At 43.3% G+C, this 25171-nt stretch overlaps 2 protein-coding genes across 2 annotated transcripts in view; one reads left to right on the top strand and one right to left on the bottom strand.

Annotated features, from left to right (window-relative positions):
• SMIM18 (small integral membrane protein 18) overlaps window positions 1-8207 on the bottom strand; it is a 60783-nt gene extending 52576 nt beyond the window's left edge. Inside the window, exon 1 of the mRNA XM_044059418.1 lies at window positions 8137-8207. The gene's annotated coding sequence lies outside the window, so the exon portion shown is untranslated. The remainder of the gene's footprint in view (window positions 1-8136) is intronic.
• The window catches only part of GTF2E2 (general transcription factor IIE subunit 2), a gene marked incomplete at its 5' end in the record, with an annotated part of 1036543 nt that overhangs the window by 336004 nt on the left and 675368 nt on the right, over window positions 1-25171 (top strand). The window lies entirely within an intron of this gene.

Here is a 25171-nt window from a genome sequence, read left to right as displayed (position 1 = left end):
TAAGTTTGTCGGTATGGCATCTTCTGGTCTCCCGACTTCGGATCTTCCTAGGAAACTCAAAGACAAGGACCACAACAGGCCTAGGGTTAAATCTACTGATGACGCACCGCTGAAATTGGTTATCAGCACAGCGGTAGTCAGTGAGGCGCTTTCGCAGCCCCTGCAGTCTGCAGATTTTCAGCCGCAAGCCTCTGTCGAGACCTTTATGGAGTCCTCCATTCTGCAGGCTGCTATTTAGTCTTCAGACCCCCCGCCTGTCGCTGCCTCAGATGGGTCCGGAACCGCTTTGCAGGCACCTGCTTCTGATGCCTCCTATTTTTAACATGAGACCAGAACCAGACACCGACTACCTTAGCTCAGACTTCTGCAGTTGCTAGGCCTTCCGAGTCCCTCCGGATTGCTAGTAAACCTTCCAGCCGCAAACCTACTCAGAACAGGTGTCGGTCTCCCCTCCTGTACCTCAGTCCCAGTTGGTAAAGATGGCTGGTAATCTTCTTTCCCTGATTAGGGGCTCTCACCCCCCCCCCATTCAAAGAGGGCTAAGGAATTATCTCCTGATGTTTTGTCTGTCTCCGATTCTGAGATTTCCAGTATGTCTGCGGTGAAGAAGGAAATTCTCAACTTTATGCCTTTGAGAATTCTGATGCTGAGGACTCTATCCCTTCTGCCTCCCCTCCAGAAGATTTTTCCTTTGGGGATACTTTGAATACTCTTGGGGAGCATTTTAAATGGGAATGTCAGGATTTTCCACAGTCTAAAAAAAGAATCAGGGAATTTTTAAATTTGCCACAGCATAAGCCTCTGGCTATACCTCCAGTTTTGGAAGTTGTAGATGGTTTTCATGGAAAATTCTTTAACTCCTAAATCTGTTCCTCCTGTCCCCAGAAAACCAGATAGATATTACAGGGTTCCTGAATCTCATCAGTTCCTTTTCAGAAATCCTACTGCTGATCCAGAAATTATTTCTCAAGGCCCCAAGGGTGTTAAGGCTGCTATAGCCAGAAACCCTCTGCCTTCTGATAAGGAGTCTAGGGCCTTGGACAGGTGGGGTAAAAAAGTCTATACTTCTGCAACTCTTGCCATTAGATCCATGAATTGTCTTTTCACATGCTTAAGTATCAGCGACATATGTTGGAGGCTATTAAGGCTAAACTTGGAGATATTCCTTCCATGACGGAAAGCAAAGATTTACAAGACTTACTGAATTATGCCACTTTAGTTAATAAGCATTCACTTCATTGTGGTTTTGACACTTTGGTGGCTTCCTGCAGAGCAGTAGCTACTGGTTCCATAATTAGAAGGCATGCTTGGCTCAGGGAGCAGCCTCTTCCTGAACCAGTTAAGTCTAAATTGCTGGATGTTCCTTTGTACAAGGACAATCTTTTTGGTAATATGGCTGAGGAGGTACTGAAAAAGTTGGAGGATAAGGCAAAATCTATGCAAGCTGTTAAGGATTTCCTTCAGGTTCATCCTTCTCGGTTTAGTAGGCATTATCCTTCCAAGAATTGGTCTTTCCCTGATCCTGGCAAGCAGGGTCGCTCTAGGCCTAGGGTTCTCAGATCTTCCAGAGGGCAGGCTTCTGCCCCTCAAAGGGCTAAACAATGGCATTCTTCTGCTAAATCAGGGAGTTCTAAGCCAGCTTCCCAAAGCAAGAATTCTCAATGTCTCCGGCCTTCATGTGCCTACCCCTGCGGACCCTGGGTTTCCTTTGCGGGGAAGGTTAGCCAGGTTCTCAGAGGTATGGTCTACTATCACAGACGACAAATTGGTGCTCAATATAGTAAACCAAGGTTACAAATTTTACTTTCATACCTTCCTTGTCTTACAAGAGTACACAAACATACACAAAACTCTCAAGGCAGAGGTAGAAACGCAGATTTCTTCTGTACTGACTATGGGGGCCATAGAACCAGTTCCTGCAAATCAGGTAGGCCTAGGTTTTTATTTAAGGCATTTTCTGGTACCCAAGAAAGGGAGCAACCTGACATCCTATTCTGGATCTGTCCATTCTAAACACTTTTCTGGTGATTCCCAAATTCAAGATACTCACCCTTCAACAATTACTACCAGTGCTGGGCAAGGATTCATGGCTGGTAACTTTGGATTTCAAGGAGGCTTATCTGTACATCCCAATAAGGGAAGGTTGCAGGCAGTTCCTTCGTTTCAGAGCTTGGGAGCAACACTTTCAATTCTCTGCATTGCCCTTTGGCTTATCTACTGCTCCCAGAGTTTTTACGAAGTGCCTGGCTCCAGCCATTGCTTTTTGCAGACAGAGAAACATTCAGATTTATCCTTACCTGGACAGCTGTCTTATTCAAGCAAACTCCCCAGAACAATTAGAAAAGAATTTGTATTTCGTAAAGAACACACTCACCTCTTTGGGTTACACACTCAACGAAAAGAAGTTGGTTCCTTCAAGGGAGATTGTTTTCCTGGGAGCAAGTCTGAGTACAGCCACCCAGATGGTATTCCTCCCTCAACAGAAGCAAGAAGATCTTTCCGCTTACTTCATGAACTTGGCAAGCATGACCCAGCTCTCTGCAAGGCAATTCCTGCAAGCACTGGGGTTCATGGCTTCATGTATTTTGATGATCCCATATGCAAGGCTGCATATGAGAAAACTTCAATGGTACCTCAAGAACCTTTGGTGTCAACACACACAGGACTTAAACTTGATTCTTCCCGATTCCCTGTCTACAAATGGAGTTTCTCTGGTGGGCGACGGCCTGTTCTCAGTACAAGGGTTTGCCTTTCCGCCCACCGCTTGCCAGACTCTCACCACAGATGCCTCAGATGTTGCATAGGGGCCTCCTCTGGAGGGAAGGGGCATACAGGGGACTTGGAGCACCCAGCAGATTCATCTGCACATAAACTTAAAAGAATTGATGGCAGTGCAGCAGGCCTTGCTGGCTTTCAAGGACCTACTCTACCCTGGGACTCTGCTAATCAGGACAGACAATACCACAGTCATGGTACATCAACAAGCAAGGGGGGACTCACTCATACCCCTTGTGCAGACAAAGTATGAGACTATGGTCCATAGCAGCATCCATGGGCTTGCATCTAATAACCCACTATCTTCCAGGGAGGCTAAACTCCTTGTTGGATCATTAGAGCAGACATGTTCTGGATTCTCAACAGTGGCAACTGAACAGGAACATTTTCCATCGTATCAGTTATCATTGGGGAACCACACAAGTGGATCTTTTCTCCTCTCACACCAATCATCTCCTTCCAACCTTCTGCACCAGGGAGTTTCACAACAAAGCTTGGAGGGTGGATGCGTTGTCATTCCCATGGACACATCTCTGTTTATGCATTCCCTCCTCTGCCTCTTCTTCCCAGAGTGCTGTTAAAGATAAGGGACGAAAAACCAAAGTCTATTCTGATAGATCCAGATTGGCCCAGGCAACATTGGTATCCCCTCCTTCGCAGTCTTTCTCAGTCTCAGCCTTGGCATCTTCCCCTGGTATCCCCTCCTTCGCAGTCTTTCTCAGTCTCAGCCTTGGCATCTTCCCCTGGTACCAGATCTGTTGATTCAGGGAGGGGGAAAAGTTCCTTCACCCTCTTCTTCAAACTCTGCATTTAACTGCCTGGCTAATACCTTAAATCTTTCCCAACAAGTGGTTGAAGTTCTTCATGAGGCCAGGAGGCCTAGCACAAGAAATTCCTATGCAGATAAATGGAAGAGATTTTGCCCTTGGATACTGGCTAAAGGAAAAGACTCATGTCCTTCAAGAATGCAACTGCAGTCATAACATATGGGTTGTCCTGCCTCAGGCAGCCCTCGGTCGGCCGGATTCCAAAGTCTGGGTCCGGCGTCGGCTGGTGTCGCCTCCTCTCCGACGTCAGAATGGCTGGGGATACTGGCTAAAGGAAAAGACTCTTCTCATCCTTCTCTTTCACTCATTCTTTACTACCTAGCAGGACTGCTTAATGATGGACTTTCTTTTTCTTCTATCAAAATTCACACTTCAGCAATTTCGGCTCATTGTTCTTTTGAGCAACCCATTTTTGATGAAACAGTTCCTGAGGGGAGCTAGTAATCTTAGACCTCCCAGAAGAGCTCCTACTCCTGCTTGGGATCTTAATTTTGTCCTGGAAAAACTTATTTTGCTCCCTTTGAACCAGCTGCATCTGCAGATTTGAAGTTTCTATCCTGGAAGACTGCTTTCCTTTTAGGTATTACTTCCGCTAGAAGGGTATCTGAGCTGCAAGCCTTAATGGCAGTAGAACTTTTCAGTATTTTTCACTCAGATTGGGTTTCTCTGAGAACCAGTCCCTCCTTTATGCCTAAGGTAGTTTCCAGTTTAACCCTTAATCAGTCTATTCACCTGCCTACATTTTTCAACAATCCCCAAAATAAAGGTGAAAGGATTCTGCACTCTCTTGATGTGCATAGACAGCTGAGATTTTACTTAGACAGGACTAAATCCTTTTGAAAATCTGAACAGTTATTGGTTAGTTTTGCTCCTGGTGCTCAGGGTAATGTTATTTCAAAACAAACCATCTCCAAATGGATTGCTCATTGTATTCACTTTTGTTGCCTGCAGCATGGGAAGGTTCCCCTTCAGGGTATTATGACCCATTGTACTAGAGTAGCCTCTACCTCTGCAGCCTTTCTGAGAGGTATGCCTACTAAGGACATTCTAGAAGCAGCTACTTGGTCTTCTGTCCATACTTTCACAAAGCATTACAATCTACCTTTGTTTTCTAAATCCAGGGCTGGTTTTGCCTCTACAATTTTGCAGGGCCTTCTTACCAACCCTTAATCTGTGATCCTTCCTCCCCCTTTGTCTTCTTACTGGGCTTTGGGAATCAACCCATATGTGAGGACTGCAACAGTGAAACATGAAGAACATAGTACAGTTGTGCAGACTTACCATAAATGTACATGTTCGAGTGTATTCACTGTGGCAGACCTGGTTTCCCACACTCCATTCCACCTTTTTTTCCTAAGGCACAGACTATGGATTTTTATTTTTTGATATGACATGTGTCCAGGGTGCTACCATTCCTGGATTAGCCTTCTTTTGGGGTCTCCTGACAGTTAAGGCAAGAAAAGCTGAGGAAATGGTGTCTGCTGCCTCTCTTTTTATACCTGACGTACTGGCATCAGTTTTACAACCGGCGGCAGCCGATGTCGTATACCAAGGACTTTGGTATTCGGGTCGACTGAGGGCTACCGGGAGCCAGATAACCCTATGTGAGGACTGCAACAGTGAATACACTCGAACATCTACATTTATGGTAAGTGTACACAACTGTACTTTCTCGGCATCATCTTTTACCTACCCTTTCATCCATAATAACTGTGATACAAATCAAATGGAGCACGTAGAGAAGATTATTACAGATCAGCTTGTGTTTGCTGTTACCTTTTTTCTATTCAGTGCTAATTATAGTTAAATACTTTTGTACACCATTAAAATATATGTATTAGGCAAATGCTGTTACATTGTTGTAGAAGCAGTAACCGTAACCTTTTTATTGAGCATCACTGTCAGGAGAAATACTGAAATTTGCAAAGCATTTATTTATAGTGATTCACTTCTCTTATTAACAGTTTCTTGACTGATATATTTAAGCAGGAAATGTATGGAGTAAGATGCATTAAGTAGGTTTAAAACCTTCAAAAATGTTCACAGGAGCTACTTGGACAAATATTAACATAAACAGAAGATATGGGACAGTGTGGTTTATCCGTGGACTGCTCAGACATTAAAAATCTCAAAACCTGATCACTAGTTTGTTAGAGGATTCTAAATGCCTGTTTTTGAATGCAGTAAACAAGTACCTGGCAGTGTGGTTGCCTCTGTAGTAAAATGAAACAAGTGTATTATATGTGTAGTTTCATAGGCATTGCTTGTTTTTTTTGCTGTAAATTACTGATAGGAATAGTCAAGAAGTAGTGGTTTGTTTTTAAAACAATGTAAACAGTACTTTGATCTTGCCTTGGATGTGAGATTGCCCATTAATACAATTGATTTTGTTAGACCGCAACTTCACATTGTCATTTTTATCTGTAATCTTTTGCCACATATGTGATTTTGTTTCTTGTGCTAGTCCGTGAATGTTGTCCTTTGCACCTCATTATATATTGGATTGATTCTTATACCCAGTCACCCTACCCCTATAGACTTGCTGGAAAAATAATGACTGAGAAGGCACTGTACTGTCTGGTGGTTTACGCTTAGGTTGTTTGTTTTCACATGTTGCTTGTACCCTTGGGGCCCCATGTGTTTTTCAAACTAGGCAGCCTGCATTGATGTCTTGGAGGTATTCAGTTTCATTAGACCACATAGTCCATGACAAGAATGCCCTCTACAGGTGTGCTTCTAGGAGTTAGAGTTGGCTGTAAGTCACCACTGTCTTGTCTTTTTGTAGAGAATTTTTTCCTTCAAACCCATCTTGGGGAATAAGCATTTCACTGAATGTTTTGACACCGGCACCTCAGTGTTACTATTAACTCGTTCCTTTTGAACAGGTGAACTGGATGTGCTTTCATATTCTTAGTGTTTGCATTAGCCAGGGATAGACTTTAATAAATGCAGCCAGTGATTGATGCTGTACTATGAGTGGAGAATTCTATCAGCAATGAGCTTTGCTTGTGTCATCTAGGCAGAACTTAAACTTGGATCAGACCAGAAACTTCAAACAGTTATAGTTAGTTAGTTGTTGAGATTTCTGAGAGATGTAATGTTTCTTTCAAAAATTAGTAATGTTCTGGATTTTTGTTTTTGTTATGAAGTATGGACAGACTTCTTGGCGAATATGATAGAAGATGCTCCTGCCATATGTGAGTTAACAGATTCAAGGCAGAGTAGGGGGTCACTAGTGAAAGGATAAAGGGGAAGCTACATACAGGCGAAATGTGAAACAGGTGGGCTTGATATGCTTATACTTTTGTCAACATCCTTGTACATCTTATGAGCATGTATGATTTTTAATAAGTACAAGCTGTTAGCGCCAGCAGAGTCCATGTCTTATACCACTGCACATTATTAATTTTGTAATAATTACATGAAAAAATTGCAGTCCATAAGTAATATATGGCATGCTTTACTTAGCAAAAATAACTGGAAAATGTTAACTAGGAAAAGAAAGTTGTGTACTGTTTTCCTTAACACTTAAAATGCATTACTGAAAGAAAGTGGAAAGTGTGCTCGTGTGTGCAGGTGCTGCAGTAGCTTGTCAGGTTACTAGAGCTTGTATTACTGTGGATTGTAACCTACGTTTAATAGTAGTTGCTGGGAGATGCTGTTCTTTTATGAAGTCCTGTAGCTAGAAACCGAGTACATGGTACTGTCCTGCCCCTCAAGGTAGAACAATGTGAATAAAGTCCAGATTTTTTTGTTTCAGCAAAATTGCTGTTTTATGGCCAGTAGAATAAAGATGGCCAAGAACCTCTGATTAAAAAAAAATCCCCCAGATTTAATTCTCCAAATTTATTTTTAGCCTTTCTTATTGTAGTCTGCATTCTGACCCCACCCCACCCCCACCTTTTATTTTAGGCTATCTGTTTGAAGAATCGCTTCTTTGTATCTTGAATATTGGTCAAAACAACATAAGGACATCATTCTGAAAGATATTTTATTTGAATAAACTGTCATTTGAGAGATTGCTGCTCGGATAGAATGCTGCGCAGATGTCTAAGGGTTGGGTCTGGAAGTAACCAGACACCTCAGACTGTGTCATTAAGAAAGAGCCTATGTGCATTTAAGAGCGTACAGACACATTTGCTAGCACCCAGTCTAATCGCAGAGAATAACTGATACAGATTTTTGCATCAGCATCACTGCTTGCAGTTTTGAGATTTGTAGAGAAGAACAAGTATTTTAATAAATATTTTGTCACCTACACCTCAGTATTGTCATTACACCTTTCTTTTGAATAGAAATTCTAGCCATTTAATCAAAATTAAGTATTGAAGACATCCTGGTAGTAAACAGATGGTGTAGAAATTGTGATTGTCCTTCTGTGTAGGTAGATTACAGATAGAATTCCTGCCCATTATATGTCTGCCTCACTAGTTTTATTAAGCTGCATATATTATCTCTAGGTATATTGTTAGGTGTCTATAATTCAGTTAATTTTTGTATAAAATAATGATGTAGAAGAAATTGGATCACGTACCTGTGGTTTTAGAGATGCCTGAAAAATCCTGATGTCCGTGTGTGTGTCTTTCTCTTTCTGTCTTGTCTAGCAACCTGCTTGCGTAATAGAAGAGAGGCGTAACTGAACAATTATTGGCTGGAACTGAAATGCAGGACTGTAGTCCCATAGATGTCAGTTTTCATTTGCATTTTGCTTCCATCCCATGTGACTGAACAAATCATTCATAAATGTGTGTAATTCATGATGTGTTTTTAGGTAGACTGATTTTAAGGAATGTAAACAGAAGTTACATTTAATAGTGTATTTTGTCCCTTTGTTCATAGAAGGAAATGCATTAGCTGGGGACATAGCTTCAACAGAATCTGGAGCAAATCCAGAAATAATTAGGGTCATTCAGGGATACTTTCAAAATATAATTACTATTAACCTGAGACACTGACAGAGTAAAAGAATGTCAAGTAATATATATTTTCTGAAGTAAAAGAAGTTTGTTGTAACTCTAATTATTGTCATTATGTTTAAGTGTAAGTCACCATTTTTTCCTAAAATGTTACCAGTTTCAGGAAGGTTTAAGAGAGGCAGAACTAAAATCTGTATCAAAATCGGGGACATCACTCTGAATCGGTGACAGTTGAGAGCTATGGCTGTGGACTTTGTAAATACAACCAGTGAATTGTGCTGTTGAAGTATTGTCCATTTCAGCTCACGGTTAGATGTTCATCGTGCATACAGCTGCAGTCCTCACAGATGGGTTCTCCTGCCGTCAGGCGGGTCCTCGGTCGGCCGAATTCCAAAGTCTAGGTCCGGCGTCGGTTGTCGTCTCTTCTTCCCTGGCGTCAGTGTGACAGGGGTATAAAGGAACCAGCCGACGCCATTTTCTTCAGTCTTTCTTGCCGCGCGGTGCCCGAAGCAGAAGCATTTCGCAAGTGCCGGTCGGCCAGCTCCTGAGATTACGAAAATTTGGAAACCGAAGTCTTCTTAAAAGCTAAGTACCCCATTGGGGAACCTTTTCTTGCCTCAGACCGATGTCAGACAAAGTTAATAATTGTATTTCTTGTGGGAAGCAAATACCGCATAAGGATTTCCATTCCCTCTGTATACCTTGTTTAGGCCCAGACCACGAGGTCTCGGCCTGCCGCTTTTGTGCTACATTCAACAAACGCACTATTAAGCGTCGGGCGGAGTTCGCCCAGCATTATTTTGGAAAAGCATTTAACTATACTATGTCGTCGGATACTCAGACTCCGGTTTTGTCTAAAAAACGAAAAGACAAGGACTGACACGCGAGGTCCGCGGCCTCTACCGACACCACGCCAAAGCCGGCTACACGTGGTCCGGTTCTCAGTGAGGCGCCTACGCAGCCCCTGCCTACCGACGACCTGCCTTTGACGGTGTCTCCTGTACCCGAGGTCGCAGGCTCCTCGGCCCACACACCGACTACAGACACTGAAGCCACTGTCGGCGTTGAAACTCAGAATGTGGACAGGTCCACCTCCACTCAAGGTGTCTTCAGACCTTCCTCTCCTTTCTCTATCAAGGCTTTCACTAAGTCTAAAGCAACCATGCACTCTAAGAGACCAGCTGCACAGGGCCCATCTCCAGGCCCCATGCCTAAGAAACAGATGCTTAAAATGGCTGTGGATTTAATTACTCTTATCAGAGGTTTTCAGCCCCCTCCGGACAAAAGGCCTAGAGTGGAGGAAGATTCCCCCTCCTCTGATCAGGGCTCCATTATTTCAGAGCACTCTGATGATCAGGAACATTCTTACTCCCCTTTTGAAGACTCTGATGCGGAGGAGTCCATCCCTTCTGTATTCCCCCCTGAGGATTACTCATTTGGGGAAACTTTGCATACCTTAAGGGAACACTTCCACTGGGAAGGCCAGGATTATTCTGATTCCAAGAAAAGGCTCAGGGAATTTCTCTTGCTTCCTCAGCACAGGCCTTTGGCTATACCTCCTGTCTTGGACATCCTAGATGATGTTTACTCGGAGGCCTGCCTTAACCCGGACTCTCTACCTCCAGCTCCAGTTAAGCCTGACAGGTACTACAGGGTCCCTGACTCGCATCAATTTCTCTACAAGAGCCATGCTGCTGATCCAGAAACCATCTCACAGGGGCCCCAAGGGAGTTGAGGCCTCCATTGCTAAAAATCCATTGCCTTCCGAGAGAGATTCCAGATCCTTAGAAAGGTGGGGAAAAAAGGTATATACCTCGGCTACCGAGGGCCTTAAACTGTCAGTTTCATATGCGAAAATACCAACAGTTTTTGTTATCACAATTGAAAAGTAAAATGTCACAACCTGAACAACCAGACTTGAAGGAGTTGCAGGACTTGATGCATAGTGCAGAACAAGTGGGTAAGCATACCTTACAATGTGGTTTTGATGCTCTAGAGGCCTCATGCAGAGCTGCTGTTACAGGATCAGTCATACGTAGGCATGCCTGGCTTAAGGAACAAGCCCTGCCTGATCATGTCAAAGCTAAATTACTAGACGCTCCTCTTCAAAAGGATGTGCTATTTGGTGCTAATGCTGAGGAGGTATTAAGGAAAATGGAGGAAAAGGCTAAATCAATGCAAACTGTGAAAGAATTTCTACAGGTTCAACCCCCACGTTTTAGTAGAAATTGGCTTGGTCCTTTCCTGCCACAGACAGACCCCAAAGAGGCAGATACAGGCGCCCGAGGGGCAGAGGACAATCCCAAGGATCGTACAGAGGCAGACAATGGCAAGCTCCTACACAAAGAGGTGGCGAGAACAACTTGCAATCTATCAGAAAGCAAACCCAATGACTTTCCACTTTGCATGCCAACCAGATCTCAAATGGCAGCCCCCTTGGGAGGAAAGCTGGCATTATTTTCAAAAAATTGGCATATTGTCATAAAGGACAAATGGATCCTGGAAATTATAAACAGAGGCTACAAATTCCATTTTCACACCCTTCCAAAAATGAGAGGCATGCCAAACCTGCCACACAATCAAAGGGCAGAGGCACAAAGGCAAATTACAGATCTCATAAACATGAAAGCTATTCAAGAGGTACCTACGCACGAACAAGGTCAAGGGTTTTATTCCAGGCTATTTCTGGTGCCAAGGAAGGGAAAAGATTGGAGACCTATTCTGGATCTATCCATCCTAAACACATTTCTACTCGTACCAAAATTCAAGATGCTCACTCTACAGCAGCTTCTTCCCATGCTGGGCGAGGAGTCTTGGCTGGTAACATTGGACCTCAAGGAGGCATACCTGCATGTCCCAATCAGACAAAATTGCAGAAGATGCCTCAGATTTCTTGCAGGTTCAACTCATTATCAATTCTCTGCATTGCCCTTTGGCTTATCTACTGCGCCCAGAGTATTCACGAAATGCCTGGCATCAGTAATTGCCTACTGCAGACTTCAAGGGATACAAATATATCCCTATTTGGACGACTGCCTGATCCAAGCGGACAGCAAACACATCCTTCTGAAACATCCGGCTTATGTAATAATGTTATTGAACTCTCTGGGATACACAGTCAACAAAAAGAAATCAAGACTAATACCCTCTCTGAAAATAATTTTCCTGGGTGCCAACTTGGACACAAACACCCAGATGGCCTACCTCACGCCAGAGAAGCAGGGGCAACTAATTCAATACTTCAGAACACTAGCAAATTGCACCAGGCTTACTGCAAGGAAATTCCTGCAGGCTCTGGGATTCATAGCATCTTGCATCTTACTAATCCCATGTGCAAAGCTGCATATGAGGAAACTACAATGGTACCTGAAAAACATATGGTCTCAACACAGCCACAGTTTGGAAACAATAATACCACTAATTCCATGTCTGCAAAAGGGATTTCTGTGGTGGGCTCAAGCATGCCAAACAAACACAGGTCTGCCTTTCAGCAAGCCTCAAGCAAATCAAGTCATCACAACAGATGCCTCGGAATACGCCTGGGGGGCGCACATGACAGATCGGTGCATTCAGGGCAAATGGTCCCAAAAAGAAAAGCACCTTCACATCAATCAAAAAGAAATGCTAGCAGTAATAAATGCTATTATAGCTTTCAAGAACTTTCTACAACCAGGTCAACTTTTGATAAGAACGGACAACACCACAGTTATGTGGTACATAAACAAGCAGGGAGGAACACATTCCCCCTATGCAGACTGGCCATGTCACTTTGGAACATGGCCATGGACTTACAAATGGAACTACAAGCACAGTACTTGCCAGGCAAGGAAAACACGCTGGCAGACAACCTAAGCAGGAATATGACAGATCCACACGAATGGAAGTTGCATCCAAAAGTTTTTACAGAAATAATCCAAGAATGGGGAAGGCCAGACATAGATCTATTTGCCTCCCACAAAAATCATCAATTGACAAAATTCTGCTCAAGGATCTTCCATCCAAAGGCCTGGAGAGTGGACCTCTCTCTTTCAGCTGGGCATCAATGACAGTTTATGCCTTCCCACCTCTTCCTCTGCTGCCCAAAGTGCTATTGAAGACCAGAGCAGACAGACCAAAGATGATCCTCATTGCTCCGGACTGGCCAAGACAACACTGGTACCCACTCCTGAGGAGCCTGACACATTCCCCACCATGGACCCTACCTCTAATGCCTCTTCTTCTGACTCAACACAACTTCAAAACTCTTCACAGTCAGCTAAAAACACTCAATCTAGCCGCATGGAAGATTCCTTCACATCACAGCAGGCCCTACTCTCCAAGGAGGTGCAGGATGTCATTTTGGAGGCCAGAAGGCCATCAACTAGAAAAGCTTACTCCGCAAAATGCGTTTTTGTACCTGGAAAGAGAAAAAGGGCCAGGACCCTGGAAAACTGAATTTATCACAAATACTACAATATTTGACTGAACTGCTAAGCAGTGGACTTTCTTTCTCCTCCATCAAAATCCATGCCTCAGCCATTTCTGCAGAATACAACACTGATCCACCTTTATTCTCGCACCCTCTCTTAAGAGGGGCTAAGAATTTAAGACCTCCAAGGAAACAACCAATACCTGCTTAATTTCATTCTGGAAAAACTGACCCTGCCTCCTTTTGAGCCAGCTGCTTCATCAGATTTGCAATATTTGTCCTGGAAAACAGCTTTCCTTCTGGCTATCAACTCAGCTCGTAGAGTTTCAGAATTACAGGCTCTCATGGCTGTCCAGCCTTTTATCATCTTCCATCAGGACAGAGTTTCCTTACGAACCAACCCGTCCTTTATGCCTAAAGTGGTATCCAGGGTAGCTTTAAATCAGGCCATACACTTACCTACTTTTTATCCTAATCCTCAAAACAAAGGGGAGAGATTACTACATTCCTTGGACATCCACAGACAACTGCATTATTATTTGGACAGAACAAAGCCTTTCAGAAAATCAGAACAGCTCTTTGTGGCCTATGCAGTAGGAGCTCAAGGAAAGCCAATTTCCAAACAGACAATTTCAAAATGGATAGCCCACTGCATACGCTTTTGCTATTCCTTTCATAGCAAAACTGTACCTACAGGCATTAGAACTCATTCCACCAGGGCCACAGCCACCTCTGTAGCCTTCCTCAGAGGAGTTCCTACCAAGGATATTTTGGAAGCAGCCACTTGGAGTTGCGTGCATACCTTCTCCAAGCACTACAACTTACCATTATACTCCAAATCTAGAGCAGGCTTTGCCACTGCAGTCTTGCAGGGCATTTTGGCTCCTCCTAGTTACACCTAGTGCCTACCACCCCTTTCTTAGCTTTGGGATTCTACCCATCTGTGAGGACTGCAGCTGTATGCACGATGAACATAGTACAGTTTTGTACCTACCATAAATGTAGATGTTAGAGTGCTAATACAGCTGCAGTCCAGGTTTCCCTCCTTCCCCTCTAGGGGTATTCTTTTATGGTGTATTTGCTTGCAACTACTGTTTTTTGATTATATTGCATTGCATTTTTACCTAATTTTATGTATTGCCTTCCTTCTGGGGGCACCTGACATCTGGGGCAAGAAAAACTGAAGAAAATGGCGTCGGCTGGTTCCTTTATACCCCTGTCGCACTGACATCAGGGAAGAAGCAACGACAACCGACGCCGGACCTAGACTTTGGAATTCGGCCGACCGAGGACCCGCCTGATGGCAGGAGAACCCATCTGTGAGGACTGCAGCTGTATTAGCACTCGAACATCTACATTTATGGTAGGTACAAAACTGTACTTTATGAATGGTGGTTGTCCTTTGAGTCATATTGCTGTTTTGATTATATAGTTGTTGTTCTCCATATTCATTTGGAGCATTATTTGAGCTAACTTTAAGAGGGTCATTTATGCAGTAAGCTTATTTTCCTGACTTTCTTACTTGTGGAACTTATTTCCAATAAAATTTAATGCATAGTTTAGTTGTGTTTTATCTGCATGTTGCATACATTTATTTTATTTTAATTTGTTCATGTATGTATTTTTGTGGCACTTTGGCCCCATTGTCTGTTAACTGTCAGCCCCTTCTCCTGGCCAGTCAACCTATTGGATGTTTTTCATTCGTACTGCTGCAGTAGCTTTTGGGTAGTATCCTGCCAAGGACCCAGCTCAGGACCCAGCTCCCGGCTACCTTGCCAAAGCTGTAACTCCCCTCTCAGCCGGGCTGCTGATAGGCTGTATCCTTTATGGAGGAAGTAAATCAGTAACCAGAGTAAAGTATTCCTTAATTATTTTCCTCTTGGTTCAAGAAGAAGCATCTGTCTGGCTTCAGAGGAATAGCAGTCAGTTAAAACTCTGTGTCTAACAGATAAGACCCATTCCTCTCATAAGTATTTTTATTGAATGTTTGTGTTATTGTTTCTGATGTGCCTTTATTGCTAAGACCACAATACCGAAACTGCACACCATCAAAACCTTACTGCATCGAAACTCGGTACAGCGAACAACTATCACCACTTCTGACACCCTGGACAACAACAGCTGCAGTGTTTTTTTTTTTCTTTAAAAAATTACTCGCTGCGGATGTTGCATAAAACTCATAGCGTCTGAATGCAGATTGTGGTACAGTGAGGATTGGGAAATTTACCATTTTCCCCACTGTAGTGCTGTCTCTGAGTTGGTATATATAATTTGCAGGTGTGCGGGGTGCAGGGGGGCTTGCCCCCCTGCAAAAATGTCTATAAAGGTTCGTATTTGAGTTTAAATTTGTTTAGTTTTGGAATTTGTTGTAGTGAGTTTTGGTAGAGTAAGGTTTTGATGTAGTGCAGTTGTGGTATTGTGCTTTTGACCATTTCAGTTCTGGTAATTTGATATTTCGGTGATGTCAGGTAGACCCATATATATATGAATGAAACTTGAATGGTGGATTTTTAATGAGGGTAAGTATACACATAGTCAAATGGTAATGACATTGACGCCGAAGTAAATAAACCCACCTAGGTGGGGGTCTGTGCCCCCCCAACTATATATACCAACTCCAGGATCGCACTACAGTGGAGAAAAGGGCATGTTGGCCAAGTGTATGTTTACCCCCATAAAAATCCTATGTTTGAGTTTCCGCTGTTTTGTGATTTTCGTCTCTGTATTTTAAAGGTCAATAGTTTGGGTGTCAGGATTTCAAAGTAGACCCATACATATACACACACACACACACACACACACACACACATATATATATATATATATATATATATATATATATATATATATACATATATTATATATACATATATATAATATATATATAATGTGTGTGTGTGTGTACAAAATTTAAAAAAAAGTGATTATTAGTGGTGTTCCACCTTAACAGTACAGTCTTCCTTCAGGGGTTATATGTGTGCTTCTGCTCTGTTTACTTGGCTTAATTTTCAATTTTGTGCAACCAACTATAATTTTATAAAAATATTAAGTATTTGAGCAGTGGTTTTAGTTGGAATGTGTGCTATCCCCTGCCTGTTTTAACAGAACGTTTTCTCATTTCTGAGGTAATAAATGATGCCCTACATATCACTTCTTTACAATAGGGATCCCCTGCCAGAGGCAGCCTGATGTCCAGCCAGTATACCGAAGCCTTTTGGTTGTAAATGGTATGCTGTACATCACACTACGCTCTTTGCGCACAGAGTAGGGCATAAAGGTGACATCCAGACATACCATCCTCAGAACTTCTTTGCCTCCAATCCAGACACCATCTTAGGTTGTTGATCTGAACACTTGTTTGTTTGCTGGATGTTCATCGTGCATACAGCTGCAGTCATAACAGATGGGTTCTCCTGCCGTCAGGCGGGTCCTCGGTCGGCCGAATTCCAAAGTCTAGGTCCGGCGTTGGTTGTCGTCGCTTCTTCCCTGACATCAGTGTGGCAGGGGTATAAAGGAACCAGCCAACGCCATTTTCTTCATTCTTTCTTGCCGCGCGGTGCCCGAAGCAGAAGCAGTTCGCAAGTGCCGGTTGGCCAGCTCCTGAGATTACGAATATTTCTTAACCGAAGACTTCTTGAAAGCTAATTACCCCGTTGGGGAAACTTTTCTTGCCTTAGACCGATGTCAGACAAAGTTAATAATTGCATTTCATGTGGGAAGCAAATACCGCATAAGGATTTCCATTCCCTCTGTATACCTTGCTTAGGCCCAGACCACGACGTCTCGGCCTGTCGTTCTTGTGCTACATTCAACAGACGCACTATTAAGCATCGGGCGGAGTTCGCCCAACATTATTTTGGCAAAAAGTTTTAATTACAACATGTCGTCGGATACTCCGACTCCAATTTTGAGTAAGCGACGCAAAGATAAGGACCGACATACGAGGTCCGTGACTTTTACCGAAACCACGCTAAAGCCGACTACATGTGCTCCGGTTCTCAGCGAGGCGCCTACGCAGCCCCTGAGTACCGATGACGCCTCATTAGCGGTGTCTTCAGTGCCCGAGGTCGCAGGCTCTTCGGCCCTCACCCCGACTACAGATACCGAAGTCACTCTTGGCGGGGAAACTAGAGTTCAGACAGGCCTGCCACCTCTCAAGGTGTCTTCAGGCCTTCTCCTTCTTTTTCCATTAAGGCTTACACTAAATCTAAAGCAGCCATGCATTCTAAAAGACAAGCTCCACAGGGCCCCTCTCAAGGCCCCATGCCTAAGAAGCAGATGCTCAAAATGGCTGAGGATTTGATTACTCTTATCAGGGGTTCTCAACCCCCCTCGCACAAAAGGCCCAGAGTGGAGGAAGACTACCCTTCCTCGAACCAGGCCTCCATTACTTCAGAACATTCTGAGGACCAGGAACATTCTTACTCCCCTTTCGAAGATTCTGATGCAGAGGAGTCCATTCCCTCTGTCTCCCCCCCTGAGGATTACTCTTTTGGGGAAACCTTGCATACCTTGAGGGAACACTTCCACTGGGAAGGCCAAGAGTACTCAGACTCCAAGAAAAGGCTCAGGGATTTTCTTTTGCTCCCTCAGCACAGGCCTCTGGCTATACCTCCTGTCTTAGACATACTAGATGATGTGTATTCAGAGGCCAGCCTTAACCCAGATTCCTTACCTCCAGCTCCAGTCAAACCTGACAGGTATTACCGGGTTCCTGATACACACCAATTCCTATACAAAAGCCATGCGGCTGACCCGGAAACTATTTCACAGGGCCCCAAGGGAATTAAGGCCTCCACTGCCAAAAATCCATTACCTTCAGAGAGAGATTCCAGAGCTTTAGAAAGGTGGGGGGAAAAAGGTATATACCTCGGCCATTTTAACCATGAGGGCTTTAAACTGTCAGTTCCATATGTTAAAGTATCATTTAACAACAGTTTTTGTTATCTCAGTTGAAAAGCAAAATGTCACAACCTGAACAACCAGACTTGAAGGAGTTGCAGGATTTGTTGCATAGTGCAGAGCAAGTGGGTAAACATACCTTGCAATGTGGTTTTGATGCCTTAGAGGTCTCTTGTAGAGCTGCTGTTACAGGATCAGTCATACGTAGACATGCTTGGCTCAAAGAGCAAACCTTAGCAGATCATGTCAAAGCTAAATTACTGGATGCACCTCTTCAAAAAGATGTATTGTTTGGTGTTAAAGCTGAGGAGGTATTAAAGAAAATGGAGGAAAAGGCAAAATCAATGCAAACAGTGAAAGATTTCCTACAGGTACAACCGCCACGTTTCAGTAGAAATTGGCCTTCAGAAAATTGGTTCTTTCCAGCCACGGACAGACCTCAGAGGTAGATACAGGCGCCCGAGAGGTAGAGGGCAATCTCAAGGATCATTTAGAGGCAGACAATGGCAAACACCTACACCAAGAGGGGGTGAGGATAGTTCACAGCCATTCAGAAGGCAGACCCATGATTTCACCCTGTGCATGCCAAGCAAGGCTCAAATGGCAGCACCTTTAGGCGGAAAACTGGCATTATTTTCAAAAAATTGGCATATTGTCACAAAAGACAAATGGATCCTGGACATTATAGACAAAGGCTACAGATTCCACTTTCACACCCTTCCACAAATGAGAGGCATGCCAAACCTGCCACACAATCAAAGGGCAGAGGCCCAAAAACAAATTTCAGATCTCATGGACATGAAAGCTATTCAAGAGGTACCTGCGCAAGAACAGGGTCAAGGTTTTTATTCCAGACTATTCCTGGTACCAAGGAAGGGCAAAGATTGGAGACCTATTTTGGACCTATCCATCCTAAACACATACTTACTCGTACCAAAGTTCAAGATGCTCACATTACAGCAGCTTCTTCCCATGCTGGGCAAGGTGTCTTGGCTGGTAACATTGGACCTCAAGGAGGCATACCTGCACGTCCCAATCAGACAAGATTGCAGAAGATACCTCAGATTTCTTGCAGGTTCATCCCATTATCAATTCTCTGCATTGCCCTTTGGCTTATCTGCTGCGCCCAGAGTGTTCACGAAATGCCTGACATCAGTAATTGCCTTCTGCAGACTTCAAGGGATACAAATATACCCATATCTGGACGACTGCCTGATCCAAGCGGACAGCAAACGCACTCTTCTGAAACACCTGGCATTTGTAATAATGTTGTTGAAATCTCTGGGATACACAGTCAACAAAAAGAAGTCAAGACTAATACCCTCTCAAACAATAATTTTCCTGGGTGCCAGCTTGGATACAAACACCCAGATGGCTTACCTCACGCCAGAGAAACAAGGGCAATTAACTCAATACTTCAGAAAACTGGCAACCTTCACCAGGCTGACTGCAAGGAAAATCCTGCAGGCTCTGGGATTCATGGCATCTTGCATCCTGCTAATCCCATGTGCAAAGCTGCACATGAGGAAACTTCAGTGGTACCTAAAAAACTTATGGTCTCAACACAGCCACAGTTTGGAAGCAATCATACCACTGATTCCATGTCTTCAAAAGGAATTTTTGTGGTGGGCTCAAGCATGCCAAAGAAACATAGGTCTCCCATTCTGCAAGCCTCAAGCAAATCAAGTCATCACAACAGACGCCTCGGACTACGCCTGGGGGGCGCACATGACAGATCGGTGCATTCAGGGCAAATGGTCACAAAAAAAAAGCACCTACACATCAATCAAAAGGAAATGCTAGCAGTAATAAATGCTATTATGACTTTCAAAGACCTACTGCATCCAGGACAACTATTGATAAGAACAGACAACACCACAGTGATGTGGTACATAAACAAACAGGGAGGAACTCATTCATATCCCCTGTGCAGACTAGCCATGTCCCTTTGGAACACGGCTCTGGAATTGCAAATCCAACTTCAAGCACAATTCCTGCCAGGAAAGAAAAACACACTGGCAGACAACCTGAGCAGAATTATGACAGATCCACACGAATGGAAGTTGCATCCACAAGTTTTCACAATGATCATTCAAGCATGGGGAAGGCCAGACATAGATCTCTTTGCCACCCACAGAAATTACCAATTGACATAATTCTGCTCAAGGACCTTTCATCCACAGGCCTGGAAAGTGGACGCACTCTCTCTCAGTTGGACAACAATGACAGTTTATGCCTTTCCACCTCTTCCACTACTGGCCAAAGTTCTATTAAAAGCCAGAGAAGACAGACCAAAGATGATTCTCATTGCTCCAGACTGGCCAAGACAACACTGGTACCCACTCCTGAGGAGCCTGACGCATTCCCCACCATGGATCCTGCCTCTAATGCCTCTTCTACTGACTCAGCACAACTTCAAAACTCTTCACAGTCAGCTGAAAACACTCAATCTAGCCGCATGGAGGATTCCTTAAATTCACAGCAGGCCCTACTCTCCAAGGAGGTGCAGGATGTCATTTTGGAGGCCAGAAGGCCTTCCACTAGAAAAGCCTGCTCCGCAAAATGGAAACGGTTTTGTGTCTGGAATCAGAAAAAGGGTCAGAATCCTGGAATACTGAATTTACCTCAAATACTACAGTACCTAGCCGAGCTGCTAGGCAGTGGACTTTCATTCTCCTCCATCAAAATCCATGCCTCAGCCATTTCTGCAGAGTACAACACTGATCCTCCTTTATTCTCTCACCCTCTCTTAAGGCAGTTCCTCAGAGGGGCTAAGAATATAAAACCCCCAAGGAAGCAACCGGTACCTGCTTGGGACCTCAACTTCATTCTAGAAAAATTAACCCTGCCTCCTTTTGAGCCAGCTGCTTCAACAGATCTGCAATTTTTGTCATGGAAAACAGCCTTCCTTCTAGCTATCACCTCAGCACGCAGGGTTTCGGAACTACAAGCCCTCATGGCTGTGCAGCCTTTCATCATTTTCCATGAGGACAGAGTTTCCTTACGAACCAATCCTTCATTTATGCCAAAGGTAGTATCCAGGGTAGCCTTGAATCAGGCTATCTACTTACCTACCTTTTACCCTAATCCACAAAACAAAGGGGAGAGGTTACTACATTCCTTGGACATCCACAAGGGCCACAGCTACCTCTGCAGCTTTCCTCAGGGGGGTTCCTACCAAAGATATTTTGGACGCAGCCACTTTGAGTTCTGTACATACTTTCTCCAAGCACTATCACCTACCATTATACTCAAAAACTAGAGCGGGCTTTGCTACTGCAGTCTTGCAGGGCATCCTGGCTCCACCTAGCTCCACTTAGTGCCTACCACCCCTTTATTAGCTTTGGGATTCTACTCATCTGTTATGACTGCAGCTGTATGCACAATGAACATAGTACAGTTTTGTACCTACCATAAATGTAGATGTTCGAGTGCAAATACAGCTGCAGTCCAGGTTTCCCTCCCTCCTTCCCCTCTTGGGACAGGTCTTATGGCTAACACCTCCTCATACAACCTCATTGGGGTATTCTTTTATGGTGTATTTGCTTGCAACTACTGTTATTTGATTATATTGCATTTGCTTTATTACATAAATTTATGCTTTGCCTTCCTTCTGGGGGCACCTGGCATCTGGGGCAAGAAAAACTGAAGAAAATGGCGTCGGCTGGTTCCTTTATACCCCTGCCGCACTGACGTCAGGGAAGAAGTGACGACAACCGACGCCGGACCTAGATTTTGGAATTCGGCCGACCGAGGACCCGCCTGACGGCAGGAGAACCCATCTGTTGTGACTGCAGCTGTATTTGCACTCTAACATCTACATTTATGGTAGGTACAAAACTGTACTTTTCTGCTCCTCTCAGATAAGTGCCCCATTGTTTTTTTTTTTTATATAATTTTATTATCTTACTTTTGTCTCGTTTCTGGTTGTTGGGTTCCATGTCATCCGGAAAGGGGAAATACCAATGCGGGAGACAGATTCCCCACAAAGTTCGTCATGAGCAGTGTTTGTTCTATTTAGGCACTTCCCATGATCATATGTCTTGTGAGATTTGTCAGTCCTTTGTCCCTAAGACGTTGCGGAGTCTGCCTTCTTCCCTTGCAGTTTGCCTTGAGAACCAACAACTTTTTGTTGTGTAAGGCTACCATCCCATCCCAAGGGCCAGCTGTCTGTGAAGAATAAGGCCAAGAAAGTCCTGTCTGATTCTTTGGCTTTACCACCTCAACCTGTCTTGAGGCTGGTGAAAGCTCGGATGATAGTCTGGTTTCTTTCTCAGATTCCTATGCAGCAACCACTTTGGAGGCAGGCATGGAGCATGTCCATGGAGGGTTTGCAGACTTCCCCTCAGATGTATAGGGAATCGTGGCTAGTTATTACTGAAGGGCCTAGGGGTGTTACTCAAATTTTAGTAAGGGAAGAGGTTCCGACTACCATTATTGAGTGCCATCAGTGGTCAGAGCCTCCCAAATGTTTTAAGGATGACGTCCCACTCAAAAAGAAACAAAAAACCTAACATATTTCGCCTGCTCCAAAAATCCTCAGAGTGAATGGCAAAACTTCACTCAAGACCTGTTTAATGCCCTTATGGCTGTCAAGCCTCCACAAGGTGTTTCTGTTCCTACTCTTCTTGGTCTTCTACCCCTCTTAAGAGACCTAGGGAGCAGGATTCTTCTTCTGAGGAGGATGCTGATTCTGAAGAGTCCCTTGCCTTATTCTTCCCAGATTCCTTTGCCACTTAGACTCTTCTTCCTCAGAACCATAGTCATCAGCCTGACTGTCCTTTTCAGGAAATTTCATTGGGTGATACTGGTTCTAAAATGATAGAATTCAGAAGAGGTACTATGAGCTTCTACAATCTCCTAGTCCCTCTGCTGTTCTCCTGTTCTTGCAGCTTTGCTGCATGCTTTTTTCATGGCTTCTCAGGTGCCTGACTCCCAACCTTATGCCCCCAAAAAACCTAATATGTTTTTTAAGGTGCCTGAGGACTGCAAGTTTCTTTGTGTCCCTCTGCTGGCCCCTTTGTGGTATCTATGGCTACAGAAAAGCCTTCCAAATTGTCTTCCACTAAATTGCTGCCATCTGGTAAGGGGTAGCAGAACCATGGAGACACTGGGTAAGAAGGTGTATACTTCTGCTACCCTAGCCTTTAGGGCTGTTAACTATCAGACACACATGACTAAGTGGGTTTTGGCTGTTCTCTCTCAAGCCTGTCAGGCTATTTCTGATCTCCCTGATTCTGAGGTGAAGGCCTCTGCTCTTGCTTTGCTTGGGGCGTCCTCCCAAGTAGCTCGCCATTCCATTAAATGTAGCCACGTGATCAAGCTTCTTTGCTTTCAAAGGGACTTAACGTTTGTTCTGAGTAGACCAGGAAATATTACTCTTGAGTATTGTGGACCTTAAGTTTTTCACTAGGAAATTTAATTTGTCTATTTTGTTTAATGGACTTAATACAAGACATGTTGATAATGATATATGTAAGAAATCTAGTACTTTTAACCCTCCTCTAATTCCAACTGTTGTTTCACTGTCTGTCCCATGAGCTCCTTAATAAGCCTTCCTTGCCCAAACTCGAACAAGGTTTTAAGCCTATATTCTGTTGTTGAACACCCTCCCGTAGCTGGGAAACACCTGCAATATTACCAAAAACCATTAAGGCTCCAGCACAATGCAGGCTATTTGTTAAAACTATTCCTGGTTTTATTAAGTCCAGCTTTTGGTTCATAACCTCCAGCAAAATTTGGTCAGGGTTCCAATTCCAGTATCCAGCTTCTCCAATACATCCGTTTGTGAATGAATGTTTAAATCAACATCCTGTGTAAACAATGAAGCCGTCATCACCTTCTGCTTCCTCAGAAACACACAAACCAAAGAAACCACATGGAAAGAATAAAACCAATAACCAAGTATAATTCAAGGACTGCCCCAGTGCAAGCAGAGCTAAAATAAGCTTTTCAGACTATTTTATAAGGAAAGTAGTAGAAACCAGATGAATATTGAGTATGCAAAAATTGATGGTGTTATACGATCCACTACTAGATGAGGCTCTTACACTGGATGACTATAATTATATTAAGAATGACTTTCATTGGATCCCATCAATTTTTGGGATCCCAAAAATACACAAGGACTTACACAACCCCCTCTTCATCTGATATTGGACGCTAATAGATCCAAAACTTATGGTATGGCTAAATGTATTGATTTTAAGTTGAAACGTGTTAGACAATGAAAGACATATATTCAAGGATTCATGGGATTTTACATAAAAAGTCCCCAGTGTTAAAGGTGATGGAAACCTTATATTAGTAACTATTGATATTAAAGATTTATATTCTGTCATACCATAACAACTTGGGTGGGAATGGTTTATGAAATTATTTAATTTTATATAGCAACCTGGACCACAGTTTTATTAAAACTATTACTTCCCTTATGGAGATTGTTTTGGAGGCAAATTTTATATGGTTTGAAGGCACTATTTATAGGCAGGTCCGAGGTGTTACAATGGGGGCCGCATGTGCCCCCATTTTGGCAAACATTATTCTGGCCTTTTGGGAACACCAATATATTTTAAAGAGTGCATTTGCTGATTGTTGGAGCCTCTATGGACGTTTCTTGGATGATATATTAATTTGTCGTGAATCAGAGTCTGGGTTACAGGAGTTTTTTTTACATATAAATACCACAGATTTTTTTTTGTTTTTTAATATGAATAAATCATGTGAGGGCATTAATTATTTGGATGTATTTTTAAAACTGGATTATATTAGCAAATGTTTTAAACCCACCTATTCTAATACGTTGTTGTATTTTGAAAGTCCCCACCCCTACCATCAGAAAAAAACGTTAGATAAGGGACAGTTAGTTGGTAAGACTAGCATGGATGGTGTCTACTGACCAAGGCTTTATTGAAGAATAGTCAGTGTTAAGACATGTTGCTTAGTAGGGGTTACCCTCTGGGCCTATTGGAGTCACTGTTTCAAGACGTATATCAAGAAAAGAGTAAATCTGACCTATAAGCTACTTTTAGATGTGAGGGATAACGGTATTAGTAGATGTAATAGAAGGAATGATGGTAAGTTTACGAAGGGGTGTGTTGTAACATATAACCAGCATGGTCCAGCTTTAAAAGAAATACTTGCATCCGACTGGAAAATTTTGGGATTAGGTGGGCTAAATACATGCACATTGGGAGCTCAACCTGTAGTCACGTATAGGGGAGACAAAAATATAAAAAATTTTATTGAAAATGAAAACAAGTGGTGGGACAACAAAATTGCCAGAATGACTAAATGTGTTAGATACCCTGTTTCCCCATTTATTTTTGAGGGGGATGAAATAG

The sequence above is a fragment of the Protopterus annectens genome, chromosome 17.part0 (genome assembly GCF_019279795.1).
Source record: "Protopterus annectens isolate FY-2018-M chromosome 17.part0, PAN1.0, whole genome shotgun sequence".
In the NCBI taxonomy this organism is placed as follows: domain Eukaryota; kingdom Metazoa; phylum Chordata; order Ceratodontiformes; family Protopteridae; genus Protopterus; species Protopterus annectens.
Note: the sequence above shows the minus strand (reverse complement) of the source record. Positions and strands in the feature narration are given on the sequence as shown.